The sequence below is a fragment of the Sus scrofa genome, chromosome 6 (assembly GCF_000003025.6).
Source record: "Sus scrofa isolate TJ Tabasco breed Duroc chromosome 6, Sscrofa11.1, whole genome shotgun sequence".
NCBI lineage: Eukaryota > Metazoa > Chordata > Mammalia > Artiodactyla > Suidae > Sus > Sus scrofa.
This window is the reverse complement of record NC_010448.4, coordinates 86,229,017-86,235,772: the sequence shown is the minus strand read 5'-3', so window position 1 is coordinate 86,235,772 and position 6,756 is coordinate 86,229,017.

Genomic DNA, 6,756 nt, shown 5'->3' with positions numbered 1-6,756 from the left:
GGAGGCCACAATTCTTCAATGTGATGAGTCAACTCAGGTTTTGGCCACCTGTGGTTGGTTTGTTCTGTTGTGCAATCAAGCAATACTCTAATAGGCTGTCTGCCTACTTCCTTCCTTTCTTCCTAGGGATGCATTGATCAATTAGTCAGTACCAAAGATTTCTGTTGGCCAAGGCATTCTCATTACTGTTACATCCCTGCTGCCACTTATGGTAAATGCACTCAATAGTCTTTGGCTATTAAGTGCTGCCACTCCAGGATCCTACCATCCCCATGAAATCAGAGAGCCCACCTGAATGACAGCATACCTCATCATAACACCTGACTTACAAAGGTGAACATCCCCAGTGTTTCTTGAGGATGTAGGTCCTCATCTCACTAATAGGTTTTGCAAAGCCCAGTTTAGGAAAGTATCTTCTTGGAATTTCCACAGAACATAGTTTAGGTGTGGCTGTGCAGGTCACACACAATAAATCCCCTCCAAAATCCTCTATCCTTAAGCCTTTGAAGCCCTGCTTTCATACTATTCCATGGAAACTCTAGCATCTCCATTCATTGAATGGAAGCCATTTTCAAGTCCATGTTTTTGTCAACCAACTAAAATGTTAGCACCACCTTCAGCCGCACAAGCTGAGACATTAAACCCAACTCCACATCCATGAATTCAGAATGACTTAGTTTTATCATTCACCTTTAGAATCAACTTCCATATATATTCCCCAGAGTTATGTAAAATCTTGCCATTCTTCTATTGCATAAACTTTCTCCTCCTGGATTGCAGTGTGTCCCTGACCCCTTGGAGCCTGCTGAGATGTGACCTTTGTTATGGTTTGAACAACAAAGGGTGCTTGTGTTATGTCTTGAGAAGAATGGTCATCTCCTTTCAAGCCATCTGCCCCATATCACAGGGTTTTCCAACAAAGGAAAATTAGTCACTTCAGAAACAAGAGGGAGAGTTCTTTCCCTTAGTAAAGGGAGCCTCCGAGTGGCTCTCCATTTCATCTGAGGCCAAACAGATGTCTCCACCAGATGTTTCAGGATCCCATTCTTCCTAACTTTGGTCCAAACGCTCATGTGAGAAACTTGGCAATGCCATAAATTCAACTGACATTTAAATTCTGTGACCCACACCATTACATTTCATATTTTATTTTCAGCAATATCATCCCTGTGGCTACCTGAAATAAGATTCTTTTAAAGATGCCATGGAAGCTCAGTGGTTCTCAAACCATGATTTGAGCTGAGAATTAAATGACCTGAACTTATCATTTTCTTTCAAGTAAGTGTCCCGTGCATTCAAGACTCCATCTCACGCCACAGTCTTCACAGTCATAATTACTGAAATGATGGTCAGGTGCACTAGTCACTGGGGCTCCCCAGATACATGCTTCAGTTGGCATTGCATCAAAATCTATCACAGGTGATAGCGTAATTATGAGGCCAATAGGCTGTGGATTCCTAGCACACCATTCCTTGCCCTGTTGGCAAGGAGCCACACTGTGCTTAAGCCCCAGGGCACAAGGAAGCCAATCAAAATCCCATCTTTGAGCATCTGTCTCCCAGGACCACCCTTGCTCCCAATTCTATATCAACTAGAATTCAGCGGAGTTCAGAACCCATAATTTGAGCATGGAAATTTTAACATAAAGAATTGTTACCTAGCAAAAGGGTAGTTAATTACTACCAGGGGTCAAAGAGGATTCTAAGGGACCTGAAAGCAGCAAGAAAGAAACACTCAGAAGAAAAAGTGGTATGCAAAAAAAAAAAGAAAGAAAGAAAAAATAAAGGGCAGTTAAAATGTCTAGGCTGAGGGAGATTGAGTAATGATGAAACTAAAAGATGGAGGAGGAAGTCCTCCCCCAGGCCTGAGATTCAGACCTCTTCAGTAAGGATGTGAGGACCACACGAACAAGCAGCCTCTAGTGGCTAAGAAATTTGCCAGGGATTGTGGGCTAGCCCTGGTCTGTAGAAGCGGCCCTCTGGAGAGTGAACCCTGAGGGTACGTCTGGAGTGGCCCATAGGTCGTGGCTTCTGTACTGAAGAAAAAAAAAAAGGATGAAAGATCAAAACCTGAAAGAGTCGTGCCCTCCTGCCATCACATTACAGTGTCCTTCTAGCGCCCCCTACTGACAAAGCCTAACATTGCTCCAGCTGGTGAAAGAACTGATTACAGGGTCCAGCTCTAGTATCTCATAGCAGGGCAAAGAAGGGTGTAGTTGAAGCTCAGAGATGGAAAAAAAAAAAAAGAAAACTGGCTTTGGGAGAGAGACAGGCATTGAAGGGAGCAGAGGGTCCGTCAGGGAAAGAGGCCAGAGGGGCAAGGGTTTCTCTGCCTTTGACGGGAGAGGGGCTGACAGAGGCTGGAGCCCTGGAGAGTGAACTCTGTCCCCAGCTCTCTTCAAAAAGAGGCAGCAAAAAAATAAAAAAAATTATTTAAAAATTTAGAAAAAGAGAAGGCAGTCACATAATAAACACAGCTCATAAAGCCACATTGTTCAGCTTTCAAATGAACAGAAAGAAAAATTCCTGGACAGGTTCCCTCTTCCCACCCCTGGGAGTAAGTAGGAAGTGACTTGAGATGCATTTCATTTTTTCTCAAGGAGGCTTTCTCAGCTCCTTGGCTGCTGCTGACCCAGGCCACCCCTCCGCCCATCTGCAGATGCAACTGACAGTCAAACATCCATTCAACAGCATCATCAGCAGGTCTGCAAGGTGAGTCTGGGAGGCTGTTGGATGGTGGACCTCAGCTAAGCCTGTCTGTGGTCATCTGTAGATGAGCCTGGCTTGAGTGAATGTTGAGACGGAAGACTGATCCATGGACAAGAGAAATTGCAAGTAGTTAATATGGTTCAGGTTCAGATTTTCCAGAATTTCTGTGAGGATTACAAGAGCAAGGGCTTTGGAGTCAAGTGAGGTCATTGGTCAAGTCAATGAGCCAGGACGAATTCTGTCCCGGCTCCTTGGGAGCCGTGTGACCTTAAGCCATTCGCCTTACCAGGCACTCTGAGCCTGTTTCCTCATCTATCAAATATTTTTGGTAATATCAACCTCAGGGTTGCTGGGGAGGTTAGGGATAACGTCTGTTATTAAATAGAATCCAAGGACTTACCCAGGGAGATGCCCAGGCCCTTCAGACCAAACCCCAAACCACACCCAAGGTTTCACCAGACTCAAAGAGCAGATGCTTTGGCCAGTGGCCTGGCCTCACCATCGAGCAATGCTGGGGTCCTTGTCACTAATGTTGAGCCAGCAGTGCCCCATCTGGTTCCACTCTCTCACAGGACAGATCAGGAGGCTGAGCCCCAGAGAGGCAGATGATTACCCAAGGCAACATAGCATGGGAGTGGCCAAGCCAGCACTGGAAGCAGGCCCCCAACGGCATCAAGCCCTTTGACCACCTGAAAGGCTAAGAGTAATGTGCTTCAGAGTATGTGCTCTGGAGCAAGACAGGCCTGAGTTCAAGTCCTGCTCACTTGTTCAATAGATGCTCATTGAGTGTCTGGCACATGCCAGGCAGTGTCCAGGTGCAGGGGCCACAGGAGGAGGGGATCCCCAAGGTGCGTGCCTCTCACCATCTGGAGGGCGAGACAGCGAACAAATAAGCAAAGAACAAGCACGCTCACTGCCCACAGTGGGAAAGCGAGGAGGGACATGCCAGGGAGGGCAGGGGCACTGAGAAAGGACGCTGGGGCAGGGAGGGCAGTCAGGGAGGGCCTCTCGGGGGCCCATCTGAGCTGGGACCGGGACACCAAGAAGGACCAGCTACGAAGAGACTGGCAGAGGGCACCTGGGCAGAGAGCTGGGAGCCGTGAGGAACTATGAGGCCCGAAGGAGCAAAGGAGCATCAGGAGGGACCGGGCAGAAGAGGGAGGAGACCCATCAGGCTGGCCTCGGAGGTCAGGAGGTCGTGGCCAGGAGCTCAGCTCGCTCACACAGCGATTCAAAGTTACGGAGGGTCTGAGCAGGTCGGTGCCGGGACCTGGCATGTTTGTTTTCAGCAATCACTCAGGCTGCCGCTGTTTGTCAGTCACGCTACGGCTCTGTGACCTTGGGCAGGTGGCTGGAGCTCCCTGAGCCTCACGCTCCTGACCTTTAAAATGGGGATGACATCGGTACCTGCCTCACTGGCTTCCTTGGAGACCGACAGGACAACCCACACCGAGCAGGTGGCAACACTCCCTGGGAGGCCTAAGTAATTTTTCACATCACCACGGCCAAGGCCCTCGCCCTCCGCCAACAGGACGTAGCTTGGCTTGAACCTGCTGAAACCAGAGATCCTTGCAATCCCATCGGCACTGCCCAGCCTCCTGCTGCCTGAGCACCACGGCCCGTGTTCTTTCCTCTCCCACCTCGCGGATGAGGCCTGAGCCTCACGGAAGTGGCCTCAATGCCTCGCAAGGGAGCCAGTGGACAAGCGCCTTGGATGCCAGCGTCCCTGCTCCCGCCACCTCATCATCACAAGGTAGGTTCTGGCCACATAACGACACCCTTATTTCTGCTCTGCCCTCTGCCCCGGTGGGGTCATGGGGGGGGTCTATTAAGTGCCTGTCCAGCAGAGGTTACCAGGGGAGGTCAGCGGGAGCTCAGTGACAGGAGCAGCCAGGCCCCACTCTCAGTTAGGGCCTTGCTAATAGGTTCCAAATCTGTCAACGTCACGGCTCCACCTCCCAGATGCCCGGGATATAGAACATGTCCCAATCAGGGGCCGGCAGAGAGGCTGTGAGAAGTAATCACTGCCTTGGCAGGTTCCCACAGCCAGACTTATTATTGACATAAAGAAAAAAATTTAGCTCCTGGCAGTTAATAGGCAGCTGGCCGTGTGCGCTTGTAGAAATCCTATTTCCTGGGGTGGGATGAGTGGGGGCTCTGCCCCACATCTGCTCTGCCTGAGGCTCTGGGCACAGCCACGCTGGACCATTCATCTTCCTGTGCTTCAGGCTACCTTGTCCCAGAGGCCCCTGTCTCTGACACATTGCACACCATTTGAAAACCAGGGCCCAAGTCACTGAGTACCATTTGGTGTTGCATCAAGGGATCCCCTGGCTTTCAGCACCCCACCCCCCACAGGCCACAGAGCAGGGCAGTTATAGGCCCGGGCTTTGGAGTCAACCTGAGGCGAGCTCAAGTTCAAGTCGGGGCTCTGCCGTGCAATGGCTGTGACCATAGGTGAGGAAACTGCCTCCCTGAACCTCAGTTTCCTTCTCTCTAAAATGAAGGGGGAGTGACTCCCATTGTAAGGACTGTTGTGTAGATTAGGAGACAAAGGCTGCAGATCGTGGGATTTCAGGGACTCCAGTTTATGACATAGATGGCACTTACCAAGGGCCAATGACATTACCAGGGGATGTGCCAATTCTTTTTAAACATTTTACCTCTAGACCTCAGAGCCAATCATGCAAGTAGGTATTGTTATGTCTATTTTCTAGATTAAGAAACTGAACCTGGAGGGGTTCAGGGCTTGAGCAAGGTCACCAGCTGGGGGATGTGGAGCCGAGGTGGGAGCTTGGCTTGTTGAGTCTGGAGCTGGTGCTCCTCCTAATACACAGCCCACCTTCCCAGCTCTTATGAAAGGCCACGTGAGGCCACTGGTCAGACAGGCAGAACCACACCCCTCTCCCCCCCACCCTCATGCCAACATTTCTTGAGCATCAGGTTGCTCCAAGTTGCTGGGTGATGGATACAATCAGATGAACACCGAAACACTTGCTGTCCTCAAAGAACTCAGCACCAGATGGACGGAGAAGCAGGGCCACTGACCCACTGCACTGGACACATATGTATCAGTTAGCTTTCGCTGCATAACAAACAATCCCCAAAATTACTGGCCTAAAAGAAAGAACAACTTCCAGCTCTGGGAGTTGGTTTGGCAGTTTCTGCTAAGCTTAACCATGTAGGTACACTCACCTGAATGGTCAGCCAGGCTGGAAAGTCCAAGATGGCCTCGTTTACCACACACTGGTTCTTCTCCACATGCCCTCAAATCTTCCAATAGGCTAGACGGGCTTCATTACACGGCAAGAGTGTCAAGAGGGCAAAATCACACACTGCAATGCCCCTCGAGGTCTAGAAGTCAAAGCTCGCTTGATGCCAATTCTGCTACAGTCTGTGGGTCAAAACAAGTCACACTCTATTGCTTGGCCAATATCTGTGACATACATTTGTGGCCCATCAGATAAGGCTTGGTTAAGGTCAATTCAAAATAAGTGTGAGGGGGTCAGGGTGCACCCTAGCTAAGTGGGACAATTATCTAAATTTTTTAAAATTCAGATTAAAGGGAGTTCCCATCGTGGTTCAGTGGTTAACAAGCCTGATTAGTATCCATGAGGATGTGGGTTTGATCCTTAACCTCACACAGTGGGTTAAGGATCTGGCGCTGCCATGAGCTGTGGGGTAGGTCACAGACACGGTTCTGACCTGACATTGCTGTGGCTGTGGTATAGGCCAGTGACTACAGCTTTGATTCGACCCCTAGCCTTGGAACCTCCATATACCAGGGGGGCAGTCCTAAAAAGACTAAATAAATAAATACATAAATAAATTCACATTTAAGGAGGTCGAATTGCAAGGTCATTACAACAGGTCATATCCTTTAGCCAGTGAAGAAACTGAGGCATAGAGACAGCCACTTTGTGAACAGAATCAGTACATAATAGAGCCAATTTTCATATGAAGAAACTAAGGCCCAGAAATGGGAAATGTCTTTCCCAAGTCACACAGCAAGTCTGTGACAGAGCCGGGAGTGACAGCCCAGCCCACC